Source organism: Podarcis filfolensis, assembly GCF_964270895.1.
Source record: "Podarcis filfolensis genome assembly, chromosome: 8".
In the NCBI taxonomy this organism is placed as follows: domain Eukaryota; kingdom Metazoa; phylum Chordata; class Lepidosauria; order Squamata; family Lacertidae; genus Podarcis; species Podarcis filfolensis.
The window spans coordinates 13,897,247-13,917,839 of NC_139611.1; the positions used below are offsets into that span (position 1 = coordinate 13,897,247).

Here is a 20,593-nt window from a genome sequence, read left to right on the forward strand (position 1 = left end):
TGGTACTTTGGTGTACGAACTTAATCCATTCCGGAAATCCGTTCCTAAACCAAAGCGTTCTTAAACCAAGGCGTGCTTTCCCATAGCAGCAGGGGACTCAATTTACAAATGGAACACACTCAACAGGAAGCAAAACACGTTCTTATTCCAAGGCAAAGTTCAGAAACCAAAACACCTTCTTCCAGGTTTGCAGTGTTCTTAATCTAAGTTGTTCATAAACTAAGCTGTTCTTAAACCAAGGTACCACTGTATTGATTATTTGCCCTACAGTGAAATCTCTTTGTCTGTCTCGCTTTTATTTATTTTTTTTAAAAAAAGACTTGCAAAATTCTAGATCAATTAACCATTTCCATCGCTTATTTTTGCAAGGGGGCGAGGGAGGATGCAAGTCTGCAAATTTTCCTCCATCGCAGACTCACTCGCCGGAGCCAGATGGTGGGTGTTGGGTTTTTTTAAAAGAAGCAAACCTCAGTAAGCTTTTAGAGCAAATCCGTCAGGTGGTGAGCATATGGAAGCTGTCAAGAAACAAGTAGGACTCTTGGTATATCATGGAGCCACGAGATCTGTGGGTCGACAGATTCAGCAAGGCTTCCTGATGCCCAGCCTCCGTTATATACAGTGGTACCTTGCCTTGGTATTCAAACAACTTGGAACCGAAACACTGCAAACCCAGAAGTAAGTGTTCCGGTTTGCAAACTTTTCTCAGAAGCTGAATGTGCTCTGTTTTGAGTGCCACACTTCCATTTTGAGTGTTACGCTGAGGTCTGTCTGTTTTTGCTATTTATTTTGCTTTTTTGTTTTGCTTTTGTGACTGTGCGGAACCCAGTTCAGCTATTGATTGATTGATTGATTGATGGATGGATTGTGTGACTGCAGTACATTGACTGATGCTTTCATTTTATGGATCAATGGTCTCGTTAGATAGTAAAATTCATGTTATTTTTAAAAGTCTGTAATGGATTAATCCATTTTGCATTACTTTCTACAGGAAAGCGTGCCTTGGTTTTGGAACGCTTTGGTTTTGGAACGGACTTGCGGAACGGATTAAGTTTGAGAACCAAGGTACCACTGTATATTTTTTTTAAATGGGCATTGCTTGCTCTAGATAACTGTGGATGCCCTTTAGAGTTTCCTCTCCTGGCCAAGCCAATATTTCACTTTCCCAACAGGACAAAAATGTTTGTGAGCATTCTGTTGCTGGGATTTCTCCTCTCCTCCTCCCAGGTGATGAGAACACCCAGGAACATCACAGGGAGGCTTGGCCAATGGCTAGGAAAGGCGTGTTGCAGGAATGGAACAATAAAATACGCATTGTTTTGACAGTGGGAATGCAAATATATGATAGGTCATGTCACATCTGACTGCAATTTCCCACATAGACAGGCCTTTTTTTCTAGTTCTAATACAAGAGTAAGTACCATAATTTTTGCACCATAACACTCACTTTTTTCCTCCTAGAAAGTAAGGGGAAATGTCTGTGCGTGTTATGGAGCAAATGCCTGCGGGTGGCGGGGGGGATCTGCTGCATTCGTGAGCAGAGGATCCATGGTTCCCCTTCCTTCCCTCCTCCGTGGTTACAAAGCATGAAGCCACATGGATCCTCAGGATTTTTGCATTGGGCTACTCCAAACTCACTGTCAGATCACATGTCTGTGGCCACAGCATGAACCACAAAAATCATATATCCACTATTTCGTTTAGAATATTTTTTTCCTGTTTTCCTCCTCTAAAAACTATGTGTGTGTTATGGTCGGGTGCGTGTTATAGAGCGAAAAATACGGTAATTTGTTTGTGTGGTTGTATATGTTTGTACACGTGTGTGTGTGTGTGTGTGTGTGTGTGTACACAAACACACCCCTGCCCATGCACCCGAACTATACATTTTGCTTAACATTCACCCTTTATTTTCCTTTATTCATTTGTTCATCAAAAAAGCATTCATAAAGCACGTTTTTAAAAAAATCTCTCAGCAGTGTACAACATTTTAAAAAATGGAGCAATGCTGTTAAAATCCAAAATGTAAAGTATGAAACAGAAGTATAAAAGCACATAAAATAAATAAGGCCAGGAATCCAGGGGAAACAAACCACAATTATTTTCATGGGTCAGGGTCTTTCCAAGACACCTGAAGCAATGGATGGATCCTACTTCACTTATTAAACAACCATTATTATTGCTGTTAATTAACAGCAATAATAATAATTGTTTAATTACTCAGTGGCTCAGCACAGGCAAAGTGTCTCGGGTTCAGAAGTGGGCGTGGTCAGGAGTAAAAGTGGGTGGGGCAATAGGCAACTTTCTGAAGGTTGGTGGTTCAAGTCCACCCCAGGATTCCTGCATTGCAAGAGGTTGGACTCAGTGGCGTAGCGTGGGTTGTCAGCACCTGGGGCAAGGCAAGTAATTTGCGCCCCCTAACCCATGGATTTGCGCCCCCTAACCCTAACCCCCAGATGTTGCGCCCGGTGCGGCCGGGCCCCCCCTGCACCCCCCACGCTACGCCACTGGTTGGACTAGATGACACGTCGGGTTCCCTCCAACATTACCATTCTATTTTTCTATTATTTCAGCCAAGCAAAGGCCAGAGATTTCTACACACACAGTTTCACTGTTTTTTCCCTTCTCTCTCTCTCCTCTGTTCAGAAGCCTGATAACACTTCAGGGATGCATCTCAGCCAAGCAAAAGAATCTGAGGAGGGTTCAGATCTGGGCCACTGAGGAGGTGTGGATTTGGGACAAGGGGAGTGGCTTGGAGGCAGTGGCGTAGCGTGGGTTGTCAGCACCCGGGGCAAGGCAAGTAATTTGCGCCCCCTAACCCATGGATTTGCGCCTCCTAACCCGTGGATTTGCGCCCCTAACCCTAACCCCCAGATGTTGCGCCCGGTGCGGCCGGCCCCCCCTGCACCCCCCACGCTACGCCACTGCTTGGAGGAGTCCTGTGGGCCAGATTGAGAGGGCCAGGGGGCCACATTCAGCCTGTGGGCTGGATATTCTTCTTCCCTGGTTCAACGCCTCCCGTTCAATCCCACCTTTGGGCCGGCAATTAAATCTTTAACCTCTCTCCCTGTGCCGCCTCCGGAAAAGAGATCTCTCATTTAGTTTCAGATCATTTGGCTGTCAGGAGGGGCAGGCAGCAAAGAGAGAACTCCCGACAACACACAAATCTTTAACTGGAGAAACCAAACATCTCCAGGAGCCAAGAATGTCCACATGACCAGCGATTGCTCCCAGCAATGAGACATTTCTTTCGCCGGGAGAGAACAGCCCAAACTTGCTCAATCTCCAGCGTTGTGTCAACATTGCCCAAACCACACAGACAGAGAAACAGAGACTGTCGGAAAAGCCTGGCTGCTGGATTGAGCCAATGGTCCCATCCTGTTCTCCACATTTTTCACCAAAAACAATACGGCGAAGAGATACCTGTCCCAATATCAATCAGCAGGGAGTTCCGGAGTTCCCCAATGAAAGAGTGATTTCTTGCAAGGGCAGAACGAATGTTATACAGTGGTACCTCGGGTTAAGTACTTAATTTGTTCCGGAGGTCCATTCTTAACCTGAAACTGTTCTTAACCTGAAGCACCACTTTAGCTAATGGGGCCTCCCACTGCCGCCACGCCACTGGAGCACGATTTCTGTTCTCATCCTGAAGCAAAGTTCTTAACCTGAAGCACTATTTCTGGGTTAGCGGAGTCTGTAACCTGAAGCGTATGTAACCCGAGGTAACACTGTATGTGACCCTAGTTTTAAAATGCGAGGCATGTGCATATTGAACCGGCCTCCTGGGCATAATTGGGGCACGACGATCGTTCAGATAAAGAGGTGATATAAAAGCCATCTTCAAATTCCTGAAGGGCTTTCACATGGAAGATGGAGCAAGCTTGCTTTCTGCTGCTCTGGAGGGCAGGACTCGAACCAATGGCTTCAAGTGACGAGGAAGGAGATTGTGATGGCCTGGGATTCGGACTCAGAGGCTGAACCTGAGGGATCCCAGCCTGGACAGGAGTCCCCGCCTCCAGAACCAGCTGAGCCGGGGCTGGGGCCTGAGCCTGAAGGGTCCTCACCTGTGCTGGATCTTCAGGTGCAGGCACCAGCTGAGTCTGCTCTGGCCCCTGAGGTGATGGAGGACCCATTGCCTGCAGGTGCTCCACTCTCAGCCCCGTCAGGGGAGGAGGAGGTTGCCTCTGGGTCCAGTAACCCTCCAGCCTCTCCTGAGATGCAGAGGCTCAGGGCAGAGAGGTGGAGGGAACTAAGTTCCTGCAGGAGGAGTGCTCGCCTCCAGGCCAGGAGAGGCAAGTCACCTGTGGACCGGGGCCGCCCTATGTCTCGGGGCAGATAAAAGCCAGTCAGCCCCAGTCCCAGGTTGTGGGAGCAATGTTGTTGGTAACCTGTTCCTGCCAGCACCCTGTCCTGCTCTTCTGCCAGAGTTCCTGACCTCGCCCGACTCCTTGACTTGGACCCCGCTTCTGCCTTGACGGACAGCCTACACACCACCCCCTCGACCCCAGACTGGACACGGACCTCGCCACACGGTAACCCCCCGGGACCAGCACAGAGATTCTGACTAAACATCAGGAAGAACTCTCTGACAGTGAGAGCCGTTTGACAGTGGGACGGACTCCCTTGTGAGCTGGTGAACTCTCTCCTTCCTTGGAGGTTTTTAAGCAGAGATTGGATGGCCATCTGTCATGGATGCTTTAGCTGAGATTCCTGAATTGTAGGGGGTTGGACTAGATGACCCTTGGGGGTGTGGTGGAAATGTAAGGTAGGGGAAAAAAAGGAAAACGATATATAATGAGTTGGAAAAAATGTTTAAAATAACTTTTTCTTAAAAAAAACCCAACCCGAAGCCTTCCATTTAGAAATTCTCGGCGCCTAAAATCCCAAGGGAGCAGAAAAGACTATGTGTGCGACCACGGCTGCGGGGATGTTTTTGTTCCAGAGATGGAAAGAAGATAAAGTCCCAACCAGAGAAGAATGGCAGATCAAGTGGACCGGAAATGACCGGAAGAGTCAGAAATCAGGAAGGCCAAAATTTTAATAAGGAGTGGGGAAAACTTATCTTAAAAATCACTGTAAACAGTGAAAATCATTAGTAGGATTGGAATGTCACTTGTAGTTTAATGGTGAATTTTGGACACAATAGAGAGGTAAAAGATTCTGGATTATCATAAAAGATGCAGGAGGAAATGATTAACAATAGGACCCACAAAGGGGAGGAGGGAAGTCCAGGAGATTATATGGAATCTTGTTTGTATGTTGCATATTTGATATGTGACTGTAAAAAATTAATCTGAAAAACCAAACAAACAAACAAACAAACACCCTTGGGGTACCTTTCAAGTCTACAATTCTAGGATTCTATGGTCTAATAGTAATACAGTGGTACCTCAGGTTACATACGCTTCAGGTTACATACGCTTCAGGTTACACACTCCACTAACCCAGAAATAGTGCTTCAGGTTAAGAACTTTGCTTCAGGATGAGTACAGAAATCGTGCTCCAGCGGCGCGGCAGCAGCAGGAGGCCCCATTAGCTAAAGTGGTGCTTCAGGTTAAGAACAGTTTCAGGTTAAGAACGGACCTCCGGAACGAATTAAGTACTTAACCTGAGGTACCACTGTACCTTGAATTTGAGCTTGTAGCTGGGTGCCAGCTTACCAGAAGACGCATCTGTTTTGACCGCTGTGAGAACAGGATGCTGTGCTCAGCAGAGGGTTTGGCCTGATTCAGCGTTGAGGCCGCTGGGCTAGTCATGCAAAAAGGCTCCCTTCAACTCCCATCCCTGAGGCTTTTCTGAGCCACCTTGGAACAATCGGCTGAATAATATACATTTTTTCCCTTCGCCTCCTCCTCCCCTCACAGCTAAAGAAAAAAGAGCCCCACCCTCTCCGGCACGCAGGCTTCCAGTCACACTGCCTGAACCATCACAGAGGAGGCAGAGGGCCTAGGAAACCATTACGACACCCGTCCCAGATTGGGACGGTAACAAGGAGGACTCGCCAAGAGGCCACGGAGCAACAAATGGCAGATCAGCTCGGATTTTGCTTCAGAAAACAGCAAGGAGCTCCTCCTCTTCAGTTCTGCCTCAAAGGCAGCACCGAGCGTGCATTAAATGTCATTGCGCACCCCAACACGTGTAGCACACAGCCGGGAAAGCCAAGAGTGCCCCTGAGCATGTACAGATCTCAGCTTGCACTGCCTGCAAACCACGGCCTGCTCCCCTGCAGCCTTCTCTAGCCTGCCTAGCCTTCAAATGTTTCGGGCAGAGCCGCACTGTACATTTAAATCATATCCGATGCACATCTGAGTCACCCAACCTCCCCCCCCCAAAAAAACCTCTTGGGAACCATAGATTTCCTCCCTATGGAACTCCTGTTTCCAGCACCCTTCACAAACTACAATTCCCACGCTCTGCATTTAAAGTGTATTCGATGTACAGTGGTACCTGACTTACATACGCTTCAGGTTACATACGCTTCAGGTTACAGACTCCGCTAACCCAGAAATAGTACCTCAGGTTAAGAACTTTGCTTCAGGATGAGAACAGAAATCGGGCAGCAGCAGCGGGAGGCCCCATTAGCTAAAGTGGTGCTTCAGGTTAAGAACAGACCTCCAGAACAAATTACCGTATTTTTTGCTCTATAAGACTCACTTTTTCCCTCCTAAAAAGTAAGGGGAAATGTGTGTGCGTCTTATGGAGCGAATGCAGGCTGCGCAGCTATCCCAGAAGCCAGAACAGCAAGAGGGATTGCTGCTTTCACTGCGCAGCGATCCCTCTTGCTGTTCTGGCTTCTGAAATTCAGAATATTTTTTTTCTTGTTTTCCTCCTCCAAAAACTAGGTGCATCTTGTGGTCTTATAGAGCGAAAAATACGGTAAGTTCTTAACCCGAGGTACCACTGCCCACCTGGCTGGGTTTCACCAGTGATGCTCTCCTGTCCCTCCACAGTTGGATGCAAAGGTCCCAGACTGAACTTTGCTTCAGGATGAGAACAGAAATCGTGCTCTGGCGGTGCAGGAGCAGCGGGAGGCCCCATTAGCTAAAGTGGTGCTTCAGGTTAAGAACAGTTCCAGGTTAAGAACGGACCTCTGGAACGAATTAAGTACGTAACCAGAGGTACCACTGTACGTTTTAAGCACATGACTTCTTGGGAACTGCAGTTTGCGGAACGGGAATGCCGAGAGAGGAAAGCGACAGTTCCCAAGATTCATTGGTGGGGAAGCCATGTACTTTAAAAACCCTGCATTGAATATGCTTCAAATGTAGAGTGTGGGTCTGCCCTACGACTCCCATTATCACCCCGACTCTTGACTACGCTGTCTGGGGCCGATGGGAGTTGTAGTCCAACAACACCCAGAGGGCATCAGGTTGCAGAAGGCTGAGCTACGAATTTGAACTTAATTTATAGGCCAGCAAGTGGATGTGTGGTGTTGTGGGGGGTTACCTAGGCAGGAACTAGATCCCTGCCCCACTAACTAGAACCGCAAAGTTTAAGCGGAGGGAGCCCTGAGGCTCTTTGGCACTGTCTCCTGGGGCCGACAGATCTGTGCCCTTTGCAGATAGCTGCCCTCAGAAGCCCCATCTTCCTCTTCCTCTGCACGGTTCCCACTGCTGCTATTTATATGTATGTATGTAAATATATATACGGGACCCAGGTGGCGCTGTGGGTTAAACCATAGAGCCTAGGACTTGCCGATCAGAAGGTCAGCAGTTCGAATCCCCACGACGGGGTGAGCTCCTGTTGCTCTGTCCCTGCTCCTGCTAGTTCAAAAGCACGTCAACGTGCAAGTAGATAAATAGGTACCGCTCCAGCGGGAAGGTAAACGGCGTTTCCGTGCACTGCTCTGGTTCGCCAGAAGTGGCTTAGTCATGCTGGCCACATGACCCGGAAGCTGTACGCCGGCTCCCTCGGCCAATAAAGCGAGATGAGCGCCGCAACCCCAGAGTCGGTCACGACTGGACCTAACAGTCAAGGGTCCCTTTACCTTAAATATATACACACACACATACACACAAACATTTCAATGGCGGTACCTCCATAAAATGGGTTTTGCCATCCATTAGGTACATTCCGAGCATAAGAAAAGCCTGATGGATCAGGCCAGTGGCCCATCAAGTCCAACACCCTCTTTTCATTTTTATTTTTTTTTAAGATATTTATTGAGATTTTACAAAAACATAAGTTTACAAAATAGAAAAAAGTCATATAGAAAGAAAAAGATAAAAAAGAACATACAAAATTACATAAAAAAAGAAAAAAGAAGAATAAAAATACAAAATACAAAAAACAAATAGATAAAAAAGAATTAAAAACAAATCCGTTTTTTGTAACTTTATACTCATTAGCTTGTTTCCTTGGCCTCCTCACACCTCCCCTTTTTGTATTCCCATTTAAATAATCAAATCAGCAAATCCTTACCCTCTTTCGTTTATCTTAACTCTATATCTTAACATATTATAACTCTATATTTTCATCCATTATCAATTCATTTTTGCATATTCTTATTAACTTTGTTGCTAATGCCACTTATTTTCAATCCAACATCATTTTAACATTCATTAATTTTACAGTGTTTCTGCAGATAGTCTTTAAATTTCTTCCAGTCTTCTTCCACCAACTCTTCTCCCAGGTCTCGGATTCTGCCAGTCATTTCCGCCAATTCCATATAGTCCATCACCTTCATCTGCCACTCTTCCAGGGTGGGTAACTCTTGTGTCTTCCAATACTTTGCAATAAGTATTCTTGCTGCTGTTGTTGCATACATAAAGAAAGTTCTATCCTTCTTTGGCACCAATTGGCTGACTATGCCCAGGAGAAAGGCCTCTGGTTTCTTCAGGAAGGTATATTTAAATACCTTTTTCATTTCATTATATATCATCTCCCAGAAAGCCTTAGTCTTTGGGCACGTCCACCAAAGGTGAAAGAATGTACCTTCATTTTCTTTACATTTCCAACATTTGTTATCAGGCAAATGATATATTTTTGCAAGCTTGACTGGTGTCATGTACCACCTGTATATCATTTTCATAATATTCTCTCTTAAGGCATTACATGCCGTAAATTTCATACCGGTGGTCCACAACTGTTCCCAGTCAGCAAACATAATGTTGTGACCAATATCTTGTGCCCATTTAATCATAGCAGATTTAACCGTTTCATCCTGCGTATTCCATTTTAACAGCAAGTTATACATTCTTGAAAGTATCTTAGTTTTGGGATCTAACAGTTCTGTTTCCAATTTTGATTTTTCCACCTGGAAGCCAATTTTTTTGTCCAAATTATAGGCCTCTCTTATTTGATAATAATGAAGCCAGTCTCGCACTTTATCTTTTAATTTCTCAAAACTCTGCAATTTTAATTTGTCTCCTTCTTGTTCCAATATTTCCCAATATTTTGGCCATTTGGCCTCCATATTGAGCTTTTTCTGAGCCTTCGCTTCCATTGGTGACAACCACCTTGGGGTTTTATTTTCCAGTAAATCTTTGTATCTTATCCAGACATTGAACAATGCTTTCCTGACAATATGGTTTTTAAATGCTTTATGTGCTTTAACCTTGTCGTACCACAGATATGCATGCCATCCAAAAACGTTGTTAAAACCTTCTAGGTCCAAAATGTCTGTGTTCTCAAGAAGCAGCCAATCTTTCAACCAGCAGAATGCTGATGATTCATAGTAAAGTTTAAGGTCTGGCAGGGCAAATCCGCCTCTTTCCTTTGCGTCAGTTAATATTTTAAATTTTATTCTAGGCTTCTTGCCCTGCCAGACAAATCTGGAAATGTCTCTCTGCCACTTCTTGAAACAGTCCATCTTGTCCAAAATTTGCAATGATTGAAACAGAAATAACATTTTTGGCAATACATTCATCTTTATAGCTGCAATTCGACCCAACAAGGAAAGCTTCAAATTTGACCATATTTCCAAATCTTTTTTCACTTCTATCCAACATTTTTCATAGTTATCTTTAAATAAATTTAAATTCTTAGCAGTCATATTAACCCCCAACCAACACCCTCTTTTCACAGTAGCCAAGCAGATGCCCCAAGCAGAGATCCACAAATGGGACACGGGTGCAAGAACCCTCTGCCCCTCCTGCAGTTTCCAGCAACTGGTATTCAGAAGCATTGCTGCCTCCAGCCATCCTGGGCTAGTAGCTATCAGTAGTCCTCTCCTCTCTGAATTTGCCCAGCCCTCTTTCAAAGCAATCCTGCATCCTGTGGTAGGGAGTTCCAGAGTTTAACTCTGTGCAAAGAAGAACTTTTTCTCTGAGTCTTCCAACTTTGAAACAGGGATCCATACTCTCCAGCATTTCTCCGACAAAAATAGGGACGTCGTGTTCCATAATGATAATCATGGTAATTTCATGATTTATACCCCGCCCATTTCACTGGTTACCCCAGTCACTCTGGGCGGCTTCCAACACATATTAAAAACACAATGAAACATTAAACTTCTCTGCCTTCAGATGTCTTCTAAAGGTTGTGCTTATCTCCTTGGCTAGGGGTTTGCATAACTCCATAGCCTCCAACTTTCTCCAATGGAAACAGGGACGTCTTACGGAAAAGCAGGACATTTCGGGGTCAAATCAGAAACCGGGACAGCTTCTGTAAATCCGGGACTGTCCCTTGAAAACAAGGACACTTGGCGGGTCTGCCAAGATGATGCCCAGCAAACGACAGCAGGGCTGAGGGGTAGATTTGAACCCTGGTCTCTCCTAGGCACTTGTCTCACACTTTGTTTCACCTGCAGATCAAGCAGCTAGAAAATAGGACACTTGTGTCCCTGGAAAATAGGGACACTTAGAGGGTCTGGGGACCTTCCACACACAAAAAACAGGGGCCTTACCCATGAGGTGTGGCCACCCCCTGTGGAATCTTAGAACCGTTGGGTTGCAAGGTGCCCTAGTGGTCATCTAGTCTTCTGCAGGATCTCTAATACAGCGTCTTGAAAATATGTCTGTTCAGTCCATGAAAAGGTTTTTTAAAAAGTAAAGGGCCCCTGGAGGGACACGGGTGGCACAGTGGGTTAAACCACAGAGCCTAGGACTTGCCAATCAGAAGGTTGGCGGTTCAAATCCCCGCAATGGGGTGAGCTCCCGTTGCTCGGTCCCTGCTCCTGCCAACTAGCAGTTCGAAAGCACGTCAAAGTGCAAGCAGATAAATAGGTACCACTCCGGCAGGAAGGTAAACGGCGTTTCCATGCACTGCTCTGGTTCGCCAGAAGCGGCTTCGTCATGCTAGCCACATGACCCGGAAGCTGTATGCCGGCTCCCTCGGCCGATAAACCGAGATGAGCGCTGCAACCCCAGAGTCGGCCACGACTGGACCTAATGGTTAGGGGTCCCTTTACCTTTACCTTTAAAGGGCCCCTGGGCGGTTAAGAAGTAGAAGAAGAAGAGTTTGGACTTGATATCCCACCTTTCACTCCCCTTAAGGACTCTCAGAGCGGCTAACAATCTCCTTTCCCTTCCTCCCCCACAACAAACACTCTGTGAGGTGAGTGCGGCTGAGAGACTTCAGAGAAGTGTGACTAGCCCCAGTCAAAGGCGACTCTGGGGTTGCGGTGCTCATCTTGCTTTCAGGCCAAGGGAGCCGGTGTTTGTCCACAGACAGTTTTCCGGGACGTGTGGCCAGCAGGAGTAAACTGCTTCTGGACAACGGAACTCCATGACGGAAGCCAGAGCCCATGGAAAAGCCGTTTATCTTCCCGCCGCAGCGGTACCTATTTATCTACTTGCACCGGCGTGCTTTCGAACTGCTATGTTGGCAGGAGCTGGGACAGAGCAATGGGAGCTCACTCTGTCACGGGGATTTGAACTGCCAACGTTCCAATCGGCAAGCCCAAGAGGCTCAGTGGTTTAGACCACAGCGCCACCCGCGTCCCTGGGTGGTCCATGAAGGTGAATAGGGCACTGTGCCCTGCACCCCCAGTCTCGGCCAACCCCTGCCTGCCTGCCTCTTTACTTACATCCAGTCCTGGGGCGATGGCCCTTTCTGCCATCTTCCTCCTCTTCAGTCTCAGGGGTGCCCTTGAAGAACTCAGCAGGAGGTTGGCGGACTAAACCAGGATGCCAGTCACTGCCTCTGAATCTGCCTACTGCTGCTTTACACCCCACCATCTGCCACTGGTCCAGCACCTGCTATTAAAAATATATATATCTCCAAAGCCAAGGAGAGCTCCTCACCTTCCAAGCGAGTGTCTTCCACTGCCAAATGACTCTTAAGAAAAGTTTCTCTTAATGCTTAACCAAAAGCCACTTCCCCTGAAATTTGCACCTGCTGGCTCAAGTTCCTGCTTCGTCAGAGCAACAGGGACCAAAAGTCTACTGCAACTTCTGCCCTTCAGAGATCGGGAGGCCAAGGTTGTGTTTCCCCGAAATCTTCTCCTCTCCAGTCTAAAGCACGATCACAGGACCCCATTTCCCAAGACCCTTTAATGCTAGATCTATGTGGAAATCAATGCAATCCTTTTAAACCCAGAGAGGGGAAGAGTTGGGAAAGGAGAAACTAAAGATCAGAACGGCTGGAATGAGGTGTGGGAGACTGTCGATTTCAGATTCTCAGGGGTTTTTTTTAACATAAGACCTCTCCAGATCAGGCCAGTGGCCCACCTTGTCCAGCACCCTGTTCTTACAGTGGTCAAACCAGGAGCCCCGATGGGAAACACGCAAGCAGGATTCGAATGCAAGAGCCGTCTCCCTGCACCCCGCAGTTTCCAGCAACTGGTATTCAGAACCGTGGAAGCAGATTTTAGCCATCCCGGCTAGTAATCATCGACAGTCCTCTCCTCTTTGAATTTGTCCAAACCTCTTTCAAAGCCATCCAATTTGGGAGCCATCCTTGCATCCAGTGGGAGGGAGTTCCACAGTCTAACTCTGGGCTGCATGAAGAAGGACTTTCTTTTACTCGTCCTGAACTAATACGAAAGCTTGGTTCTGTTTGCTTCAGCCGGAAATGGAGACCAAGGATCCCTGCCCCCAGAACAGGTGTCAATTTACTCAGCGGTGCCAAGCTGCCTACTGTTGAGTCATCAAGCTCAGTACTGTATACACGGACTGGCAGCAATGAACCTCTGGGTTTCCAGGCAGGGGACACTCCCAGCCCTATGCAGAGATGCCGTTGAACCAGGGCCTTCTGCACTCCAAGCAGATGCTCTGCCGTTGAGGTTCCAACCTTTCCCCAGTCACTTAATCTGTGCACATTTGAGCTCTACTTGAATGGTCCTCTTCGCCTTCCCTTGCCATTTTAGCCCCATTGCTCACACTTTATTTCATTTATTCATTTGCCCTCTGCACCCACAGGTGCGTATATACAGGTCTGTCAAATAAGGGTAACGCATTACGCGTCTGATGGTTTGACTTAAGTCCCCAAAAGGTTTAATCCATCTGTTAGGCACATCGACACAATAATTTCAAGCACATTTTGTAAGCGGAGGTGCCATGGACAGCTCTCATGTTGGCACCGGGAATTGTAGCTTCCTGTGATTAAACTACAGGCCCTTTAGTTTCTTAAGGATTCTGGGAATTTCAACTCCCTGGGGGGTAAACTACAGCTCCCAGAATTATTTTGGGAGGCAAAGCCATGTGCTTTAAACATCCCTTAAACTTCTGGTGTGAATTCAAATTTCCACAATCTATGCCATCGTTTCTTGTTGCCCCAGAACAACCCTGTTCCTTCCTTACTTATTCATTGTCCCTTAAAAGGTCTATCTCTCGCTCTGGGGCTCCATCGCCACTTTTCCTAGGTAGGGAGCACTGCGCCCAAGTATCCCCCCCCATGGGGTGTTCAGGCATGCCGCCTGGCCGTGGCTCCCTCCATCACCCGAATTCCCCCATCCCCTGAAACTCGCCCGCAGAACTCCCCCCTGTCCCCAGAGCGCACACCCCGTGCCCCCTGCAAAAACACATCCAGAGATTCAAAAAACAACAACCCACGCTCATCTCTGCACACACTCCCCTTCCTTGCTTCCTCTCTCTCCCCCCCCCCCATCCCAAGACAGATTGATTTACATGCACCCCAGCAGGGTTATATATAAACCGCGTCTCCGTCAAGTGCCCGTCAATTCTGCCAACCTCGCAAAGGTCACCAACGTCCCGTTGGCCTTGCGGGGGGTGCATTATATGGTGGCGTGGGGCTTAACCTTTCCGCAAGTGGAGAGAGGCGAGGGTAATTTTCTAAAACGGCTTTTTAAAAAAAAATCTAGCTTTGCTTTTACGCACCAAACGCGAAGGCATTTTGGGGGGCCCGTTCTGCCACGTGCAGACACCCTCTTTTATGGTCCCATCTTAAAAATCGTGGAAAGGGGAGGAGAGAGAGAAGGCAATTTGGGGAGGTTTGTTTTTTGGGGGGGAGAGAAAGGAACCACATGGTCTCGGTTCATATTGCCGGCCGGATCTAGCCTCCGAGTGGCCTTCCCAGAAAGGAGTCTGGAAAGGTCAAAGAGGGGGGTCAGTCCACTTACCCCCCGCAGCTCTCGCTGCTCTTTGTTGCGATGTTACAAAGAAGTGGTCTGTGGCAGCAGCCCCACGGTGCGGCTTGGGAGCCCAGCGCCTTCCTCTCTCCGCCACCAATCCATGCTCAGAGGGCGAATGGATGAGTCCAGCTAAGCCTCCTCGCCACTGCCTGGCCTTCCGTCCATTGCTGGAAAGGAGATCTTAGGCCTTGTCCGAATTGTGACCGATGTGGTACTCGGTCCAGACTGCACACAGAGAGAGTGAGAGAGGCAGGGAGGGAGCTGCCTCCAGCCGCCCCCTCTCTTGGTCACTAGGAGCAGCCGAGAGCTACCAGCTGATCCCCGAGCTCTGAGGCTCCCCCCTATAGCAGCCGTGGGCCTCTCCGCCTCTCTCCAGGCTCCGGCCATGAATATTCAGGAGGAGAGGGAGGCTGGACCACAGAAGCCTCACGTCAGAGGACAGAGGTGGAAGGTCTCTGCACAAGCCACCGCTCTCTTCCCCACTTTCTCTCACTCTCTCTTTCCTCAAAGAAAGCCCAGCGACCGCAAAAGGCTGCGAAACAACAGTTTGACACTGGTTGGGAGGGGACCCTGAATTTTGCAGGCCATAGACTCTCCAAGTGTCCTGAATTTTCCAGGGACGGTCCCAGATTTACAGGAGCTGTCCCGGTTTCTTATTTGATCCCAGAATATCCCGCTTTTCCTTAGGACGTTCCTATTTTCACTGGAGAAATATTGGAGTTATGCGGGGGGCCCGAGACAAGGAGATCAATAACTAGACAAGCTTTAGAAGAAATCTGAAGGCAGCCATGGATAGGAAAGGGGTTTTTTGTTTGTGTTTGTGTTATGTTTGTGTTTGTTGTAGTGTATTTGTTTTCTTCTTCTTATTTTGACAAAGTAACGCAATCATAAATAAATAAGAATGAAAAGATAAATGGTGAAGTTTTTTAATGTTTAATGTTTCGTTCTGTTTTTATATATGTTGGAAGCTGCCCAGAGTGGCTGGGGAAACCCAGTCTGATGGGAAGTGTATTATTATTATTATTATTATTATTATTATTATTATTATTATTATACAAGACATCCCTATTTTCATCAGAGAAATGTTAAAGTTAAGTACGAACCCCATGTGTGATGTATCGATTACTGGTTTTGTGGGGCGCTGAAAAAACGTGGGGTTTTCACTGCAAACACTGTAAAAAAAACTCTGCAAAACCTTTCAATACACCCTTGAAAATCCACAAGCCCCTGAATTTTGCAATGCAGTACTCTGGCCTACAAATGCATCTAAAGCACTGGGGTGAAAAGTGTGCAAAAATACATGAATTAGGGAAAATAGCACGAAAAAGGTTTGGAATAATTGCTTTGCACACACACAAAAAGCGCGTGTGTTGCATACCAAAATGTGGATACGAGGTGAAATTGTGTTTGAAAATGCATATATTAGGAAAAACACAAGAATATTATTATTGCTACTGTTATTATTAATTACCTGCTCTTAGCCCTAAGGTACCTGAGTGGGCTACAACCATTTTCAAATAGTTTGAAACAACTTACAACCACATATGTTTCAAATATTACTTTTTATTGCTGTTATTTTTTATTATTTTAAATAATTTTAAAAGTATTTTTATTGAATTTTATCCATACAATCCAACTAACAGAATAGCAGTTCGTGAGACTAACAGAAAAACCCAGCCAAACCAAAGCTGGTGTGGGATGTCATTTTCACAAGGAGAAATAATAAAGCTGATTTTCCAGATATTTGTGATAAGATAAAAATACAGTGGTACCTTGGTTCTCAAACTTAATCCATTCCGGAAGTCTGTTCCAGAACCAAAGTGTTCCAAAACCAAGGCACACTTCCCCGTAGAAAGTAATGCAAAATGGATTAGTCCATTCCAGACTTTTAAAAACAACCCCTAAAACAGCAATTTAACACGAATTTTACTATCTAACGAGACCATTGATCCATCAAATGAAAGCAATAAACAATGTACTGCAGGCACGCAATCAATCAATCAGTAGCTGAACTGGGTTCCACACAGTCACAAAAACAAAAAAGAGCCACAAAAACACAAAATAAATAGCAAAAACAGACAGACCTCAGCGTAACACTCAAAACGGAAGCATGGCACTCAAAATGGAAGTGTAACACTCAAAACAGAGCACGTTCGGCTTCCAAAAAAAGTTCGCAAACCGGAACACCGACTTCCGGGTTTGCAGTATTTGGGTTCCAAGTTGTTTGAGTACCAAGGTACCACTGTAGTTAAGCAGAGCATACCACCATAAGAAATCAGAAGTGTGTAACACACCAAACTTGCAAGATATACAGAAATATAAACCTAGGAGCAGTAAGAGCCAAAAGCTTTATATTATGTCAATAAAAATTCTCAACCACTTCAACATTACTTATCCCAAATTCCCCGAGAGGCTTGTGGAAGAGACAAATGTAAATTTTCTATTTATTCAATAAAATCCCACCAAACTGAGAAAAGGAAGGTGCCTTCATTTTTCCTTCACTGTTTTCATTGATAACTTTATCGTTCTATTCTCTTTGTAAACCGCTTTGAGGTTTCCTGTTACAATTAAGCGGGGAAGAAATATTATGGCATAAATCAATGCAAAATCGATTGGTATGATTGCACAATGGCTTTCCTCTTTTGCAATATGCAAAAACGCAAGAAATATACTGTTGACGTACATCTGTCTCAAGAAACATTGGTGTGCGCCTCCGGGGCTGTAGTCAAAAAGCACACAAGCAACTTCCCTAGGGGGCAAGCTTGGGTGGTGTGCAAGGAGGTCCTTGGGTGCCCAGATGACAAGACCCTGTTCTTGGCCTTTTTGATGGGGTCCAAACAGAGGCGTAGCTGGGGAGAGGGACGCGGGTGGCGCTGTGGTCTAAACCACTGAGCTTCTTGGGCTTGCCGATCAGAAGGTCAGCGGTTCGAATCCCCTCGACAGAGTGAGCTCCCGTTGCTCGGTCCCAGCTCCTGCCAACCCAGCAGTTCGAAAGCACGACAGCACAAGTAGATAAATAGGCACCACTCCGGCAGGAAAGTAAACGGCATTTGCATGCACTCTGGCTTCCGTCATGGTATCTCATTGCAGTTTAGTCCTCTTGGCCACATGACCTGGAAAGCTGTCTGTGAACAAACGCTGGCTTCCTCGACCCGAAAGCGAGATGAGCGTCGCAACCCCATAGTCGCCTTTGACTGGACTTAACTGTCCAGGGGTCCTTTACCTTTACCTCCTTTTTTGCCTTAGCTGGGGGGGGCACTGGGTGCCACACTGCAGGGGGTGGCACTTACCGTGGGGCCTGGTCTGCAGCGCACCTGAGCCACATGTCTCTCATGTGAGCAATGGCTCAGGTGCCTGCAGGCTCCATGCTGCCCAAAACAGCAGTGTTGGGCTTGCGTCTGCCCACCACCTCCCCCTCAGCTACCCTACAGCCGAAGGGGAGGCAGCAGGTGCCACCCTGGGCACCCAAACTGCTACTGTAGCTAAGCCACTGGGTCAAAAGGAAAGCAGAGCAATGCATTTGGCAGCAGCTTGGCGGCAGGAGTTGCTGGAAGGAGGCATACAAGGTGCCATCAAACCATCTTAGGGACTCCGTTCCAGATTTGTGGAGATTTTGCTCCTTGGCCTTTGCTTCTTCTGAAGAGATCCCGCTAGGCAGCAGAGAAACTGGATCAAATACCGTATTTTTCGCTCTATAGGATGCACTTTTCCCCCTCCAAAAATTAAGGGGAGATGTGTGTGCGTCCTATGGCGCAAATGCAGGCTCCTTGGCTTCAACGATAGCAATGTGAAGCCTCCGAAGCACAGAGGGGGGCGCTCCCTCCACGCTCTGGAGGCTTCGCGTTGCTTTCGCTGAAGCCTGGAGAGCGAGAGGGGTTGGTGCGCACCAACCCCTCTCGCTCTCCTGGCTTCAGCAAAAGGAACCAGAAGCCTGCGAAGCGCAGCGGGAACTCAGCTGCGCTCCGAAGGCTTCAGGGATAGCCGCCTGAAGCCTCCGGAGTGCAGCGGGAGGTCCCGCTACGCTCCGGAGGCTTCGGGTTCCTTTTGCTGAAGCTGGGAGAGCAAGACTCTCCCGGCTTCAGCAGAGAGGGAGAGCTGCGCAGCGCCCCTTCAGCCAAGCCGGAGGAGAAATGGACAGGGCTCCGTTTCTCCTGCCGCTTCGCTGAAGGGGCGCTGTGCCGAGAGGGGGAGAATTTTTTTCCCTTGCTCTCACCCTCTAAAACAAGGTGCGTCCTATGGTCGGGTGCGTCCTATAGAGCGAAAAATACGGTATATCTGGATCAAATATATCTATGCTAGGCAACTCGGACTCTGCCCCATTTTAGGTGGAAGCACTTTAGGTACCTTCTTAGAGAGAGAAATCTCGTGGGTAAGAACAGCATCCCCATCTCTCTCTCTCTCTCTCTCTCTCTCTCTCTCTCTCTCTCTCTCTCCATCTCTCCCTCTCTCCCTCTCCCTTCTTCCCTTATCCACCAGCAACACTCAGCCAAGTCTTAAGCTCCTTTCTGACACGTAGTGACTGTCTCCTTACCAAACCTGTCATTTCATCTTTAAAAGCAGGTGTGCTAAGATTATCTGGGTTTTATTTCTTAAAATGCCACCGTGCATTCTTGGTATTAGCTGCAAAAAGAGCTGCGATATAGATTTTTAATTTTCTGTAAAAAATAAAAAAAGTAAAAATCCGCCAAGGGAGAGATCAATGGGGATTTGAGGCACTTCCTTGATCAGATAGCCCGACCTGAGCAACCCAATAGGTGGATTACGTTTGCTGAAAGTCTGTGTTAAGCAACTGAGACTGTCAGAGTTGCAAGGCAGGGGTGGAAGGGAGGAGGGGAGGCAGTACAGAATCATAGGATTGTAGAGTTGGAAGGGACACCAAAGGTCATCCAGTCCAACCCCCTGAAATGGAGGAATTGCAACTACAGTGGTACCTCAGGTTAAGTACTTAATTCGTTCCGGAGGTCTGTACTTAACCTGAAACTGTTCTTAACCTGAAGCACCACTTTAGCTAATGGGGCCTGCTGCTGCTGCTGCGCCGCCAGAACATGATTTCTGTTCTCATCCTGAAGCAAAGTTCTTAACCTGAAGCACAATTTCTGGGTTAGTGGAGTGTGTAACCTGAAGCGTATGTAACCCGAGGTACCACTGTACAGCATCCATGGCAGACGGCCATCCAGCCTCTCCTTAAAAACCTCCAAGGAAGGAGAGTCCACCACTTTCTGAGGCAAAAGAAATGAAATAAGACAGAATCAAGTTGAAGAGAATTGGCACGCTTCCTTTAGGTCAGTGGTTCTCAACCTGTGGGTCCCCAGATGTTGTTGGACTACAACTCCCATCATCCCTGAACTCTGGCCTTGCTAGCTAGGGATGATGGGAGTTGTAGTTCAACAACATCTGGGGACCCAAGGTTGAGAAAGGCTGCTTTAGGTGATAGCCATAGTGTCTAGAGGCGGTTGGAGAATGGATGGCGGCTAACGGATTGAGGTTGAATCCTGGCAAGACAGAAGTACTGTTTTGGGGGGACAGTGGTCGGGCTGGTGTGGGGGACTCCCTGGTCCTGAATGGGGTAAGTGTGCCCCTGAAGGAGCAGGTGCGCAGCCTGGGAGTCATTTTGGACTCACAGCTATCCGTGGAGGTGCAGGTCAATTCTGTGTCCAGGGGAGCTGTCTACCAGCTCCATCTGGTATGCAGGCTGAAACCCTATTTGCCCGTGGACTGTCTCACCAGAGTGGTGCATGCTCTGGTTATCTCTTGCTTGGACTACTGCAATGGGCTCCACATGGGGCTACCTTTGAAGGTGACTCGGAAACTGCAACTAATCCAGAATGCAGCAGCTAGACAGGTGACTGGGGGCGGCTGCCGAGACCACAGAACCCCTACATTGAAAGACCTACATTGGCTCCCAGTACATTTCTGAGCACAATTCAAAGTGTTGGTGCTGACCATGAAAGCCCTAAACGGCCTTGGCCCGGTATACCTGAAGGAGCGAAACCAGAGCAGTGCACGGAAACGCCATTTACCTTCCCGCCAGAGCAGTACGTATTTATCTACTTGCACTTTGACGTGCTTTTGAACTGCTAGGTTGGCAGGAGCAGGGACTGAGCAACGGGAGCTCACCCTGTCGCA

The 20,593-nt window shown here is 47.3% G+C and overlaps 1 protein-coding gene across 18 annotated transcripts in view; it reads right to left on the minus strand.

Annotated features, from left to right (window-relative positions):
* Positions 1-20,593, minus strand: part of ARHGEF10L (Rho guanine nucleotide exchange factor 10 like) — a 147,243-nt gene that overhangs the window by 117,546 nt on the left and 9,104 nt on the right. For 10 of the 18 annotated variants that reach the window (XM_083628477.1, XM_083628476.1, XM_083628482.1 and 7 more), the window contains exon 1: positions 14,456-14,754. The exons of 2 other annotated variants lie outside the window; for them this stretch is intronic. The gene's annotated coding sequence lies outside the window, so the exon portion shown is untranslated. Of the gene's footprint in view, positions 1-14,455; positions 14,809-20,593 lie in introns of those variants that run through there. 6 more of the 18 variants (XM_083628473.1, XM_083628471.1, XM_083628470.1 and 3 more) reach the window with 3 other exon arrangements.